We start from the raw sequence: 16633 nt of genomic DNA, 5'->3' as shown, positions 1-16633 counted from the left end.
GACACCAACCCTGAACACAACACACCTTCCATGTGTCCTGTGCCCTGAGCTAATGTCTAATGGACAAGGTGTCTTTGGTCATGTGTCTGACCAAAAATCATGGTGCTATTTTTTTTTTAAAAAAATACATTGTTTTCAATTTGTATTTTCCTCATCATTAAGATGCAAACACCAAACAGAACAATGGGCCTGAATATCCTTCATATTTAGCCTCAGGAATCTCATGAAATGGAAAGGACAAAGCCATTCCATAGTAGGAATGTGCAGAGCGGGTCTGCTCCTCCCTGAAATTCAGGACAGAGCTCCATTTAGTGGGTTCCTCACTCCAATTTTTGGAGGCAGTCCACCTCTCTGCACCGCCAGATTACTCATCAGAAAACCAATCCATTTTCAGAGAACCACACTATTATTGTTAATGGATATTAACAATAACGCATACATCTCCATCATTTTTAAAGATAAAGAGATGAAACTTGGCACCCTGCTAGTTCTTAAGTAGGGCTTTAGTAATGTCAAGTTTAAAACAGATCCCTTCATCCCTTGATTTTTAGGATTTTTTAAAATCCCCCCTTCAAACCATCCCCCCCCCACACACACAACTGTGCAGGAACTTTTATCCTTTACTTTGTTGATGCACAGTTGTGCATCTTCAGTTTATAAAAATAGAGATCTGCTGCATTCCCTGGCTGCTTGGTCTAATGGGGACGGGGGTGCTCTCCCTATGAGAGGTCAGACAAGAACAAACATAAATATAATACCATATATATATATATATATATATATATATATATATATATTTGAGTCCTGTCTTCAAATCAGGAGATATAGTAGTACTAGCAATAGCAAAGTTCTTCTCTTGACTTTACACCCAGCCGAGTTGCGTCCATACTTGCAGTACCAAATAATTTCATTCACTAAAAGGGGAGTCAGACAGTAATTTTAATTTTATAATATGTCAGCGATTTTTGGAGAGATATCTAATATCTAAATTCATTTAACCAAGTCCTTTTTCTTTCCTGTGATCCTGAAGGGACTAACAATTGCAGCTTAGCCAACTAGTGTGTTTAAAAAAACCTTTTTCTCTCACCAAAATTCAGAAGAGTATTTTCACTGTTACATGAATGATTAACATAGTGAGGCAGCATGAAGCTGTAGACTTAGGAGTGACAGTCTTGGAATATAAGCAGTGAATGTTTTGAAACGAAGCATTCTTTCCTTTGATTCTGTGTCTCCAAATGCGGGTCGTGACTGAAAAGTGCTGATGAATTCACGTCCTATTTCTGGGCTTCCCATTGAGGTGTCAGGATGGCTACTGTGAAAACAGATTTCTGGAATATATGGGCCATTGGTCTGTCCAACATGGCTCTTAACATGATATTTATTTATTTATTTATTTATTTATTACATTTTTATACCGCCTCACTAGCCAAAGCTCTCTGGGCAGTTCACAAAAATTAAAACCATAATAAAACAACCAACAGGTTAATCGCACAATTACAAAATATTATTATTATTATTATTATTTATTTATTTATTTATTTATACAGTATAAAAAGCACAACCAGGATAAAACCACGCAGCAAAATTGAAGATTAAAATACAGAGTTAGAACAGTAAAATTTAAATTTAAGGTAAAATTAAGTGTTAAAATACTGAGAGAATAAAAAGGTCTTCAGTTGGTGATGAAAAGAGTACAGTGAAGGCGCCAGGCAGACCTCTCTGGGGAGCTCATTCCACAACCGGGGTGCCACAGCAGAGAAAGCCCTCCTCTTTCTCTGGTTGTGCTTCCTTTGGCAGGTGGCTACTAGAAATAGCCTATACTGATACCATTAGGAGACCCTGCCCAGAAAACAAGCCATGCTCTGCTCAGGATTGTTGACAATTATTCGTTAATACAACTCTGAAAATAACAGAAAACTAGTATTAGCTGTCTGACTGCTTTCCTCTCTCTCTCTCTCTCCTTGGCTGCTTCTGTCTCTTCTCCATCTCAGTTTTCCTCTGTAAGGTTACCTCTCTCTCTCTCTCTCCCCCTCCCCTCCCCCTCCCACGCACCCCCCTCAGGCTGTTTTGTCTTTCTCTCTGCTTTTCTCTTTCTCTCTGGCTGCTTTTATGTTTCTCTCCCTCTTCTATGCAAGTGAATGAAGTCATTCTCTGAAGTCATCCTCTCTATGCTAGACTGTTACAAATAATAGTAAAACTTGAAAGCCTTGTTATCACCTTATTCACTTGCCAGAGCAAGGAAGGTCTGATAACGATGCCATTGCTCTAACAGATGACATCATTGTTCCAGCTCAGAAAACTGTCCTGGAGCTGTACTTCTCTTCATTCTCCATCCACCACACTACTGCAATACATTCTGCAAATTCTCTGCAAGCCATGGCTGTAGGAATTGCTCCATAGCAACTGCTATGGGATAATTAGGCTTATTTAGCTGTGGTTGGCTTTCCCAATGCATAAAACAGTCCGATATGTCTTCTGTCCTCAAAATAGGTTCAGCACCTTGGACAGATCACCACCCTCAATTGATTATAACATTACACAACTGAAAGTCATAACATTCATTCTAATTGTTAAGTTTATGCTGCTTAAATATCACAAATTCTGTTTTAATTCAGTGATTCATTCTCTCCTGGAGCAGAAATTCATGCTCTGTTAAAGAACAAAGCCCATTTAAGGCTGCAGTCCTATGTGGGGAATGAGTTCAATTGTACTCAGTGAGGCTTACTTCTGAGTCGACATGCATAGGATTGCGCTATAAAATGCAGTTTAATGCATGTCTAGCATTGTTTTAGCAATTAATCCAGATTCTACTTTCCGCTAAATATAGCTCTGCAAATGACTCCACTACTAGCATTAAGTAATTGATTCTAAGGTAGAAAAAGGGGAAAAAATAGAATTTAATGATGTGCTGCATAATGATAATGAGACTCAGGTAATGCAATTGTGTAATAACGGAAAATCTTCCTCATATGGTATGATGTGGTACTTACACATAATAGTTATGCTGGTATAAAGGGCTCCCCGTTCTTTTTCCTTTTTTTAAAAAGGCAAGTAAAAGGAGACATGATTGAGACTTATAAAACTATATGTGATGGGGAGAAGGAGGACAGAGAGATTTTTTCTCCCTCTCACTTTTGCATCTAATGAAGCTGAATGGAGGGAGATTCAAAACAGACAAAGGGAAGTCCTTTTTCACCACTACACGTTATGGTGACAGCCACCAACTTAGATGGTTTTAAATGGGGCTTAGACACATTCAATCACTACTAGAGTTGATGGTTGTATGCTCCTTCTGGCATCAGAGGCTGGGGAACTACAGCCAAAGAGGGTTCTTGCCTTCAAGCACTGCTAATCGGCTTCCACATGCATCTTTTTTGGCCACTGTGGGAAACAGGACACTGAACTAGATGAGCCTTTGTTCTGAACCAGCAGGGCTTTCCTTATATTCTTATGAGCTCTGTGAAAATGTCACCGTACTATCACTTTCCTTAAAGCTGGAAATGCTGAAAGGATACCCCAAACACCCACCCACCAGGGCCACCTCCACATCTGAGTGGTGCTTGGACAACATGTCCTCTGGTGGCCTCCCTCCTCCATCAGTGTGCCCTAGCAGGCTTATCTCATGGCAGTAGCAGCTAATACTCCAAGCAGTGGCCAGTAATCCAAGACGTACTCTGAGTGATGCCCAGCAGTCTTGTTGCCATTTTAATTACCTACAATGTCCCCAAGGTAGCATCACTCTGGGACATTGTGGGACATTAAGATGGCAACTAGACACAGTTGCCCAGAACTGCATATAAACTGCTTTTATATAAGAACTGCTTATATAAAAGGCTATATAAAATTAAATAAGTGTGTACCTGAAAAAAGAGAGAGACTTGGATCCAAATATTCTAATTTAACCATATCAAGCCAGGAGCAAGAAGTGGGAGCTATTGAAAATATACACCCATACACACACACACACACACACACACACACACACTTTTACAGGGCAATTGTATGGGAGGGAAAATGGCTGAATATTTCAGCCCAGGACTAATAGACCATAGTCATGATAAATAATCTGGAATAAAAACATTGTGGTGTCTGGGGCCATAGCTAGACGTAAGGTTTATCCCTGGATCGTCCAGGGGTCAAACCTGTTCATCTAGGTGATACACAGGGGATTCAGTGCTCAGGCGAACCCTGGATGATCCCAGGATAAACCTTAGGTCTAGCTGTGGCCAAAGTGGCTCTTATCACAAAGTAATTCCAACTGGTGTAACAATCCTATACCCTAGGTACAGGTCAGAATGAACAACTGATTCCATATTTCTGGCTGGGATGGCTTCTTTCAACAAATACATTTGCCAAGCACACATGTTCACTAAGCTACCTACAGTCATCTCCATCTGTTAGATGGCAGCATGCCCCTTTCATTGTGCTGTGCCAGGTTCAGCTGGGCTTATGAGAAATGCCAGAGATGAGAATACATAGTTATGTTTCCAACACAGCAAATGCCATTTCACCTGGACGTCTTTTCCTCACGACTGAAATATTGAACTGAGCTGGTCCCATATCTTTCCTGGAAGAGAAAACTATCAATGGGTACTAGTCCTGAAGGCTATATGCTAACTCCCATCAGAGGCAGCATGGGGAACACGGCTGGGAGGGTGCTGTTGAACTCATGCCCTGCTTGTGGGATTCTCATGGGCAGTTGGCTGGCCACTGTGTGAACAGATTGCTGGACTAGATGGACCCTTGGCCTCATCCAGCATGGCTCTTCTTATGTACTTGTGAGAAGCCCCCACTCCCTATGCCAGTCTTCTGCCACAGATGGCTGTCTCTAAACTTTGTACAAAAACAAAAAAGTCAGTGAAAATGTGGTTCATGTTGTAAGAATGCAGGGCTATGTTTGCTTCCTCTTCAATCTTCTCCCCTCTCTTCCTTGTGTGAGTTGTTGTTGTTGTTTCTTACCCTCTTCGGGGTGTGTGTGTGTGTGTGTTATTTTGTACTTGTGCATACCTCTTGGTTCCCCGGATGTCATTTTGGCTATATGAGCAATGGCACTGTTCTTCTGAAGTTTGGATATAGAGAGTGTTATATAAGGAAATAAAGAGTGTTATATATCAAGAAAACATATTTCCCCTCCCTCCACCCCCCACTCCACCCCCAGAAGTAAGTATATTGTTTTCTCCATAAGGTATGATATTCTGTATTTCTATTGAGATTTCCCATTGCTACATCTCTCTCACCTATTTGTTTAGAATACTGGCCCAAAACACCTTGGGGCACAATTCTATGCATGTTTAGACAGGAAAAGTCTTATAACTCCCAGCATTCCCCAGCCAGAATGCTGAGAGTTATAGGACATTTTTTCCTCTCCTAACATGTAGAATAGAATTACTGTAGAATAGAATTACTAAAGTCTACTGAAAGCCCAAAAGAACTATTCTAGACTCAGAGATCTCAGGAAAGAAATCCTTAGCAACCAGTAGGGGTTGATGGCTCTGATTTCAGTGGGGTGTTGAATCTGATCAGAACCAGTCAGAACTCTAAATGAGCTATCCAAGGTCCTTGGCACCTTGAATAGCTTCTTTAGAGTTCTGACTGAAACCCAAGGCAGATTCACTACCCCACTGATATCAAAGGCACCAGCCAGCACTGCTAGGAACTGAGGTAAACATGAACATTTTCATTAATTTCCACAAACTTTGGATCAGCATCAGAAGTGTCTTGGTACATCAGATCAATTTCTGCAAACTCATTTTGTGCAGTGCAAAAGGTGAAGAGACATTAACCTTAGCCATTGCCTTCTACAGCAGATGGTCACCAGTTTGGGAACAGCGTTTCAGCTGCTGTCCATGATGTGTGTGCCATATTCTTCCCCAGTGTCATCCGGACAGTCTATGGAAGCTCATGTTCACCATGAAGTTTAATAATCACACGTTTGTAAAGCCATCTCCCTTTTGGTACTAGCTGCTTGCTGCGTTTTTGTTTGGGTTCTTTCTAATTTTTTAATTCTGAATTTCTGAGAAATTTGTATTAAACTCTCTCTCTCTCTCTCTCTCACACACACACACACACCCATCACCACCCACAAGAGGAATAGAATTGAAATCTCTGTGGAATTTGAATTCTACAAGGAAAAGCTTGCTTTCCATCCATATTGTTAAATTTTGCCTTCATGACAGAAGTATTATTAAGCAGACAAAATAGAGAGAGAGTCTGATCATGACTCAGTTGCCTGTGGAGCAAAATGACATGGACAATAAGGCTGCAGTCCTGTACATGGCTGGCTGGGGGACGCTGGGAGCTGTAGGAACTTTTTTCTTTCTAAACATGCATAGGATTGAACCCTAAGTTGCTTATGGTTCCACAATCATGGGTGTCTAGTTACTTCATGTTACTTAAGATAGAGCTGGAAAACAAGTTAATAATGCTTTCTAACTGAACAGGGGTAAGTACGAGGGAAATTGGCTGGTAGTTAATTAGGGAGTTGACCTAGCACAAAATGGTTGCCACTTCCTGACTAACAATTAAAACTGAAAGCAGGATTTAACTGAACTTTCTTTGGACACAGAATTATCCCTTCACAAAAACTATGCACAAAAAATATTCATAATTAATTAAGCAAAACCCATTTCAATATTATCCAAACTGCTTTGTCCTATGGTACAGATACATTTACTAAATTTTAATTTCCTTGATTCAATTTAAATAATATCCTGGTTTGGCTAGCCCATACTTAAATCCTATCCAAGCTACTGGAAGAGGGAAATAGGTGATTTTACCCGAAATAGTTGATGGAAGTAGAAAATAAGGGACAAGGTAAGCAAATGGGATCATAACATTAAATAGTATGTATAGTATGTATTTCTAAATAGAAAAAAACTTTTCATTGGTTACAATCAAGGTGAGATTGAGCAGTGCATTCACCATACAGGGCAAGTATACATAGGGCAGAGATTTCATACATAAAAGTGATTCTTTACAGAAATATATATACCCTGGCCATATTTTATCCCCCACTCCAATCCAGATATACAAATTAAAATGTAAATAATGCATCTCTCCCCAGGTTAAATTTTGATCCATTCATGGTTGTGTCAGGCAGCCTGACTTACTTCAGATCCAATTTTTCAAAATATTCTCTGGGAACATCTTTCTCAATCATACCAGAAAGCCTTATGCACCAGTGGTGACCCCATTTCTGAAGGTTAGGCACTTGGATTCCCTATGCATAGAGTCTGAGATTTTCAAATTATGATTTAAATCAGTGTGATTGTGATTCAGGTATGGAGAAATATTCAACGGTAGGGAGTGACCCCTTTCAGAGGGAACAGCACTCTCTTTCTTGACTGATGGGAAACGTCCCTCATCCCATCATCTTTTATTATACCCTTTATGGTGTATATTATGTGGAGAATGGAGACAGCTGTGGAACACTTTTCAACATGTTGAAATGAAAAACCAGCATACAGGATAAAAAGGAGACTGTTCCGTATAACATGAACTCCACAGCTGGACACTTCATCATTATTAACAAAGTGACTATCATCACGAGCCGTATTTCATCAGAGTTAGTCCGTGCTTCAATGTACAGATACCACTGGCCGTGACACTGCGATTTGGGATAAGTTTCTGATTATCACCTTGCCAGAGCCATAGCTAAGCAAGGAAAAAGTCAGATGAGGCTTTGTAGTAAAAGAGCTGGCCCATCCTCACTAAATTTGTACCTTACAGCAGTATTCTGACACAGTGAACCTACCTTTCTCGGTTCCCAAGGGAATTGAAAATAGGTGGTCAATGCATCTCTGGGTACTCAGTGAACAGAGCACATTGCCTCTCCTTTGCAGAGTCCATGCCAGCTTGTACACTGGGGTTATAAGGCATATGGATTCCCTATGCCACATCTGGGAAACCCATGGGCTGCATACGGCCATCAGCTGACTCCAATGTGGCCTGCAGGCTCCCTCCTCCCAGAAGGTTCTCTACCTCTTCCCTGTTGCCCAGCTGATCAGTGCTGGAAGCATTTGAGAACTGTGCCAGTCCCTGCATTCTGCAGCTGCATCCATTGCTAATCAGCAGTGTGGGGAGGAGGGAGTGATGAGATCCCAGCATGCACCTTCACCCCAAGAGCTGTTTGCATGCTTGCGTGTTTGAACATGTCTTTGCCAGAGATTGGGGGAGGCTGTGTGTGAGAGAGTGTGAGTGAGTCGGGGGAGGTTGTGTCTGTGAGAAAGGAAGACTGGGGAGGGAAGCCCAGGCCTCATCCACCGCTGGCTCCAGCCATGCCCACCACAGGCATGTGGCTCCCAACTTAAATTGAAGAACATAAGAAGAGACATGTGAGATCAGATCAAGGGTCCATCTAGTCCAGCATTTTGTTCACAGTGGCCAACCCGCTGTCCACGGGAAACCCACAAGCAGGACATGAGTGCAACTGCAACCTCTCACCCATGTTCCCCTGTTTGCCATTCCCTACCCTATGTGAATGCACAGCAAAGGAACCCTCCACAGATATGCCTCCAAGATTGCTCTGCTAGTGCCCTCCTCAACATCTGCCCTTCCAGCAGGACATCTGCAAAGGGGTGCCTGCATGCATGCACAGCTCTACACACAGATGTGCTCCATGCCATGGGGAACCCTACTTGATTGAGAAGAGCAATATGCATCTTACACCCCTTTGCAGACATTCCTATGAACACATGGATGTTGGGGGTGAGGTCAACAAGGCACAGTGATATCAGAAGAGGGGCAAATGGGACACTGCCTCACTCACCCTCTATGGCCATGGCTAGACGAGGGCTTATCCCGGGGATAATCATAAAATCATAAAATCGCGAGATCACCTCCCTCCAACCCCCATCTAGCTGAGGCCTATGTATGTAGTGTATGCATGGAGCGAAGCACATGAAAAGGACTTAACTGGCCTTTACCTGTTAATTTTCCTGATGATGTGATGGTCTGGGAAGAGCTGCAGTGGCACGTAGGAGCTCTTTTATATGTTCATGAACCTCTTCAGAATGTGGAAGTATGGCCTAGAATCTGGAGGATGAATGAAGAACAGAATTTAAGAATAAAAATATTGAAAATACACCAGCCTAGTTTGATTAGGGACTCATCATACAGAATATGTTAATGAAATGAATACTGAGGTGACAGAGTGGCGAAAAGATAGTCATTAAATTCAGAAATAGAAATCCAATGGACAAAGTACTAAAAAGCACTGAAAAGGATACTATTATCTGTGCGGGTTTTAAAGTGCAAGCTTCAAATCATGCATTTAATTAGTATGCTATTAGCTATATTTTCAAACACGTGCTCAGCCTGATAGCTGGCTCTTAATCTTTGTAATGTGATGCCTCCACTGTTTCCTTGGACTACAGTTCAATTGTGCAGCAAGCCATGGATAAGCAGTAAATATGAATTTAGGTGCAGTGTAATTTATTGTGCATATGATACTTTTTATACCAGGATTTGAAAAACCACAATATACTAAAAAATATGATTTAAATACTGGTAATATAGACTGAATTAGGAGGAACATTATTCCTCCTTCTAGACATATTCAACCTGCCATTTCAATATAGTTCCATTTTCTGAATGCCTTCTAGAATTGTATTATCGGTGGAAACACATGTCTACTCAGAATTAAGCCTTATGGGGACTTACTCCCAGGAAAGTGGGTATAGGATTGCAGTCAAAATCAGTCGCTCAGATCTCTTTTACTGTTATTCGTAAAGAAGATACCTATACTCCCTAGACTGCAAGAGCTTAGCACATGAATATTTCACTTCCAGCCACCAGCTGCATATTGCACATGTAAGATTGCAACTCATCTGAGAGTCGCTCTCTGACATTGACAAGACGGAGCACTTTCCAAATGGAAAAGGCCCCCCGAAAGTGAGTAAAGGAGGGGGGATGTCAAAACTCTCTCACCCCAAGGCAAAGGGAGCAGGGCCAAAATGTCAAAAATTCTAAAAGCATAGTTACTGCCAGTACCTAAGCCTTAGTAGAGACATTTCAACTATTTAGAAAGGAGTAGGAGTGCTGCACAAGCACCTGGAAATCACCAAATGATAGGTGGTTGTGGCAAAGGTGTGAAACCAATGAAAGGGGGCATGGGCATCTGGGAAACCCCTTAGGGCTGGATTGGAATCCCAGAGCCTGGCCACCTCTGTCATACAACCTAAATGCTGTGCTGTGGGACAAAATGTCCCTCTCCTCAGCTATCCCAAGTGTGGTTCCTAATAACCCCAATGTGGACATTTCAGGTTTGACATGCCACATAGGTTTCTCAATATCAATTACATGCTGAAAAAGACCAAACATGTATAAATCATTATATCTTAATAAACAGATACAGACGCTACATAGCTGGAGCAACATAGTCATACAGCCAACCTGGAGCTACATAGTCATACAGCTGACTTGGAACTATATACTCATACAGCCAATCTGAAGCTACATAGTCATATAGCCAACCCAGAGCTACATGGTCATTCCCTCTGCATACATCTGGAGAATATGTGGAGGCAAATAACTGAGGGGGGCTATAGGGTCCTGCATCTCCTCAGCCCCATCCACACATTTGAGAGTGACTGAGCCGCAGCCGGGAAGCTGTTCTCTTCTTCTAAGTGGAGGGGGCATTTCAGTTTTCAGTGGCAAATAGCGGGGGGAATTTCAGGAGGATATGCAGAATATTCTCAGTAAGGTTCAACATCTATTCTTGGCTACATTCAATGCTAAATTACAGGAATGATCATCACTTTAAGACAGGGGTGGGCAACTTGTGATCCTCCAGATGTTTTAGCCTTCAACTACAGCCCCTTAAAATTGGCTCTGCTGACTAAGAATGATGGGAGTTGTAGGTCAAAACATCTGAAGGACCACAAGTTGCTCACCCCTCATCATAACCTGGGATGCAGCTTTTCTGATGAATAACGCAAGAGGATTGAAACAGAGGAGCACTTTCTCCTCCATGTTTCCCTAGATGACAGCATGCAGTGGATATAAAATTAACATTAAGTAGTGATACCTAAAAGGCCAGGATTAATTGGCTGGAATGATTTTATTTCTGCCTAAACCCCTTCCTTCCCCAGCCCCACAACTAGAAGGAGATATAGGCCTTAGCTAGACCTAAGGCTTAGCCCGGGATCGTCCCGGGGTCATCCCTGTTCATGTAAATGACACACAGGAGATCCCAGGATATACCTTAGGTCTAGCTAAGGCCATAGACTTCCTTCCCCCATCCTCACAACTAGAAGGGAGAAGAGACTTTCCAATCTAGGAGACGGAGGCTGAGCTTGTTTCCTTTTAACAGACTGGTAGGTATGGGTGAGAATTTTGTTGGGTGCTTTTCTTGATAAGAACTTTCTAAAATTCATAAATGAGATGAACAGAACTTCAGATTTAAAAAATCAGTGTGGGGAAAAAGCAAAACTGACAGATTTGAGCATCCCATTGGCCATGCTGGCTGGGAATTATGGGAGTTGTGGTCCAGGAGGTTTAAAGGGCACCATCTTGGGGAAGAGTGACTTAATTGGTACATTTCTCACTTCAGAAGCTTCTTTCTGTTTTGTTGGACAAATGTAATATGTTAAATAACATAGTCTGTAGGCTATGTTTTTAGAAGAAATACACAGTGGCTGTATATGAGATGGAACAGGCTGTTTGTTGTAGCTCTTAATTCTTGTGTAAGATAGTTACATTAGCTCTATAGTCTCCAAAAGCTCTGTATCCTGAAGAGATGAACTGTAGCTATTAGCAACTGCTAATGGAGATTAGAGTCCAATTTTCACAGCTACTTTTTGACAGGAAATCAAGAGTGAAACGGACCTAGAATGGGAAGGCAGGTTGGCAGAAAAGATAACTGTAAATTTGAAAGCCAAAGGAAGCCATGAAGAATTTTAACAATCAGTAATGCATTCGGAAGAAATATAGTTATTATTCTTTCACATGGGATATCTGTTATTCTTCTATAGGATGAGGTGCTTAGACTAAACTGTTCGAGCCACTGACTGGAAACTCTCCCTGACATGTATGGAACTATTCCAGAGAAAATCATGTAGTGGAGTCCATAGCCCTGGTCTGAAATGAGCAATACCCCTAAACCATTTCAAATTTGTCCAGGGTACCAATACCATTTCAGTGGTTTTCATTGTTGTTATCCCCTAAAGCAAGGAGAAGGCAGGTTTTCGGCTTGTGGGATCTACTTTGTCTTTTACTAGAACCCTGAGGTCCACTAATCAGAACATGGTGTAAAATAGGGTAGGTAGGCAATGGCGTCAATTACCTACTGTATCCCATGAGCCATACACTGTTTATAAAAACATGAACCAAGATCTGAATTACTATGGAACAAGGATTCCAAGGGCTAAACTAAACATTCTTATAATTATGCATGGCTGAGCTATACATGATTAGTTTATTTACTCTGCAGTAAGCATGCATAGATCTGAATCAGATTGGGGCGTGGTGCTATAGGAGCATTTAAGCTTACCACTATCACCACCACCACCTTTTTTGTCCTGGAATTTCACGCCCACCCTGCGAGTCAGGAAAGGGGGTGGTAAAAAAAAAAGAACAATCATCTCAATTGACTCCATTGGAATCTTTTCCCCCATTTCCCCAACACCACCATCGGATGAAAATAGGTGTCAGGGTGAAGCTTAAACACACACACCAAAAAATACTTCTGAAGAAACAAGACCCTGATCCAAATTGGGGCCACACCTGCTTACTAAGATTGGAAATTCCTATCCACCTCCACTCATGCATAAACCTAGAGAAAATTAAAGGCACGGCTATTGGCTCAGGTTTTTGCCTCCTTGTCCTTCTGTAACCTTGTGCAGTGCAACCCTCTGGTAGAATGCTTGGAGCTCAACCCTTTTTGATCCTGAAAATCTACAGTAGAAAGATTGGTTCTGAGAGAGGAGAGAAGGTCTGAGGAAAGTAGAAAAATGGAGAGGGACATTGTGATGGAACGTTCTGCGGTATCTGTGAGGCATACAGAAAAGAGAAGGCCTGAGGAGGCTGAGAAAAGACATGGGGCAGTGTCCAATGGGGCACAATTGCTAATGTAACTATTCTAGCACAATGCCAATAGCATTATTGGCATGCCAGTTTCCCACAGCTATTGGCATGCCAGCTAATGCTATGGCACTGTGCCAGAGGACTTCACGATAGCGCAATATAATTTACATTAGTGGTTTTGCCCTGTTAGATTCTGCCCAGGAAAGAGAGCAGCAGTAACAGCATTCAGCCCTCCTGTCCAATTAACCGTCAGTAAACATTTGACAACTAACTGATGGTAATTGAGGCCTACAATTACTTCTGTGTCCTGGATTGCACACCTAGAGATAGGTTTTAAGAAATGGACTCACTTCCCTCCATTTTATTGTTTGGAGTCTTACTTTAAATCATTTAGGACACAATCCTATGTGTGTGTAGACAGAAAAAAAGTCCTACAACTCTCAACATGTCCCCAGTCAGTTAACTGTCAGTCTAAGCATGCACAGGATTGCACCCTTATCCATTTGAATGTTTGTTTTGCTTCGTTCTCCCCTTTCGCTTACCTTGGTAAATATATCTTAATTCATATGTTGCTCACTGGTTTCCCCCCCACACTCCTTTTCAGGGAACAGTAGCTCTGTCGGCTTGAGTTTGGGGTCAGCATTTTTCTCCCTAACAAGTCCTACTACTGTATGAACCCAGGTCCCATAGTTTCCTCAGCCCCACAGGGTTGCTGGCTGGTAAATTTGGGTTATACTTGTAAAGCCAAACCATGGCTGGGAGTTACATATGAATACAGCTAGATGCTTGGTGTGTGTACAAAAGTTCTTTAATGTTAATCCCTTGTGCTTAATGAAACTCTTGTTAATTGCTATGAACTATCTCACTAGGCCACCTAAGCATTTTTTTTTTGGTTTGGTGAGTATCTTTTCTATTACAGTCAATTCTCTTGACCATTTCTTTCAAACATATTATGGCTGGTTGCTTTCCCTTGTCTGTCTCTTGCATCTGGGTATGTTTGTTTAGGAGTGGAGCGGTTGCACTTCCAAGGCACACATCTGGCATCACTAGACAACAAAGAAGTTAAGGAAGAAGATTAAAAATAACAATTTTATAAATTGAATAGCAATGTTTAAAAATAATATATACTAATATAATCTTAGAAAGCTGTTTATTTTCTTAATATTGTGCAGGAACTACACAGTGGGAACTGACACTTGATTTCGTTTATTTCTTTTACTATTTGAAACCTGTAAAGTCAGTCCCAATAACAACAACAAAAACAGCCCTAGGCTCCAACCAGCTTTGGTAGGTCTAATTAATTTTATTTTAAAAATGTTCTGCTTGTCTAAAAAATTACAGTAACAAGTGTTTGCCTTTACCTTCGCCTTTACAAATGTTTGTATTTATGTTTGCATTTGTTCCAGAGCTCACAGGCCATTGAGGAAGACCTTGCATCGAAACGCGTCTGGCCAATGGAAACAACTTTACTAAGCATTCTTTGTTGAATTGTTTGATGGATGGATTGTATTTTTGCACATGTGATACAATGCTTTGTATATATTATTTTTAAACATTGCTATTCAATTTATAAAATAGTTATTTTTAATCTTCTTCCTTAACTTCTTTGTTGTCTATTGTATTCTGTTAGGTTAAGGGTAACACTTTTTTGTTACAATTGTACATATCTGGCATCATCGGTGCACACGCCCAAACACTGTAAATCAGAACATTATAAACAGATGGGCATTTTCCAAACACTCTCCAAAAAACTTGTAAATACCAAGATGATTCTGAAAATAACCATGCAGGGTATTCATCTATCACTACTTATTTTAGCTCTCAGACTTTGGGCTAGTGCAGTATTTGACCATATTTTGAGCTGTTTAGGTATGTCACATGTACACTGACCCGTTTTTCCACTCCTTTATTTTTTTTTTTAGCCTTGCTGGCTCACATTTGAAGAAACAGTTTAGCCCTATCCCCTTTTTCAAGTGCTGAAAATGAATAGTTCTCTTAAAATCCTAGACAAATCTGTACAAACATTCCATTGAGCCCACACAGAATGAGAATTATTCATATATTACACTCCATTACAGAAGGAGGGTCATAGTGACACCTTGTGGCCTATTCAATTTGTCCCAGCCAATTGGAATAGATAATAAATTAAGAGGGAATGACAATCCCATCCAAGCAGCAAAGTTATCCTTTCATTCTTACGTTCTTATACGTTTAGTAAGGATTAATCAAAGCCTTACCAAAGAAGCCAGTAATGAATATGCTATCCCAAAGTCTTGCTGAAGTACTGTGACTTAATTAGCTATCATGTTAACGCATACCGTTGGTGACATAAGATGCTGTGCTCAGAAGGATTTTTAATTCACAAGCTTTCATAAAAAGCAATTAACATTGATACAGCTGGCATGGTAATTGCGCCATTGCCATGGGAGATAGCATGCACTTTCCTGAGTACAAAGTGGCTGCAGGGAGTTGCTGTAGAGATGCCATTTGGTACCATCCCAATGAGCAATGGGGAAAGGTGTGCTAATTTCCCTAGAGTGGAGTATCGTCCCCCCAATCCAGGGATGGTCAAGATCTAAATTTGATTCACCAACCAGCAAAAGAAGAGGGGGGAAATCAGACCAGGACATACACACAAAGGGACCTCGATCTCTTCCTATTGAATAAGTTTATGGACACAGAGCACTTCAAGTAGGGTAACCATGTCTCCTCTTTTACAGAGGAGAATCCTCTCTTTGAAGGCTGCCAGAGGATTGTTCTCTCTTTGAAGACATCCTCTATGTCATGGGCTGTCCTGTCCAATTCTGTTTTAAAGTGTTTTGTTCTGTTTTTATTTCATTTTACCTTGTACACCGCTCCGAAATTTTCAATGGGGAGCAGTATATAAATATTGTAAATCAATCAATCAATAAAATAAATAAAGACAAAGAACTGTTGTCCATCAACAGTCAGCACCTGAAGAGCAGACTGAACAGGTGGGCACATAGGCCACTTCGCCACAGCCTTCCACATTATGGTGAAATGTACTGCATTTATATTTACATTGTAATAATTATTTCTAAATTTGCATCTAGACATACAAATTAGCATATGCAAATTTATGCAATTTGTTGGCTTCTTTTGCTTTCTTTTTTTGGTAAGCAGTTCCCTTTTTCATGGTTGCCTGAACATCAAGCATCTGCTGGCAAATATAGATATTATTACAGGCTTCCCCAGGCAATATATAAGAATAAGAAATCCTGAGATGTTTATATCTTCAGAAATGTGGAGGTGCCACACTTTCATGGGGGATAATGACATGGTCCAGACATATGCATGTCACATGTATGTAATGTGGCTGCAACATGGAGTCCAAAACACAATGAAGGTGTTGTTGTTGTTTTGCTGCCTCCCATGACTGGCTTACCATTAGGCAGACTGAGGCAGGTGCCTCAGACAGCAGATGCCTGCCCCGCACTCCCAAAGTCAGCTTGCTCAGGTACAATGGAAGTCACTATTCCATTGTTAGTGTTAAAGGAAAATTCAACTGCCAATCCTGTTGGCTTGGCCATAGGTGTGGTGTTTTCTTATCCTTCACCTCAAGCAACAAAATATCTTAGGTCAGCCCTGC

The sequence above is a fragment of the Elgaria multicarinata genome, chromosome 9, assembly GCF_023053635.1.
Source record: "Elgaria multicarinata webbii isolate HBS135686 ecotype San Diego chromosome 9, rElgMul1.1.pri, whole genome shotgun sequence".
NCBI lineage: Eukaryota > Metazoa > Chordata > Lepidosauria > Squamata > Anguidae > Elgaria > Elgaria multicarinata.
This window is presented reverse-complemented; position numbering follows the sequence as displayed.